We start from the raw sequence: 495 nt of genomic DNA on the forward strand, positions 1-495 counted from the left end.
TAAAATGCATTTTATATTCTTGAAGATTTGTTGTCATATATTTTAATGCATTAAAGCTGAAAAATTTATATAAGTATTATAACCTATTATAATTGTAGATATTCATGCAGTTATAGAGTGCATTATAAGGTTCATTATAGGCTTAATTAATGCATTAATATACCTTTTTTAAAGCAATATATGAAGACTGAAATTGAATAACAGAATAACAGCTAAAAGCATGTTTTGAAACCCGAGTAAAGTCCATATGTGTCGCTCTGCTTCCAAACATCTTCACCGTGCCCACTGCGTTCAGAGTCATGGAGAGCTGTTCCTCTGGCACTTTTTGTCGAGATGAGCACATTTCCGCCATTCTCCTGAGCATCAGTGTTTGCTATGAGGCTCAAAGGGCCCCGGCTCAGGATGGGGACGACTGATACAGACGTGTTCCTACAATACATTATTACATTTTTATTTCTAAAGTCAGAGAAGACATCAACAAACACTAGACAGTCG

This window comes from Puntigrus tetrazona, chromosome 2 (assembly GCF_018831695.1).
Source record: "Puntigrus tetrazona isolate hp1 chromosome 2, ASM1883169v1, whole genome shotgun sequence".
NCBI classification, from domain to species: Eukaryota; Metazoa; Chordata; class Actinopteri; order Cypriniformes; family Cyprinidae; genus Puntigrus; species Puntigrus tetrazona.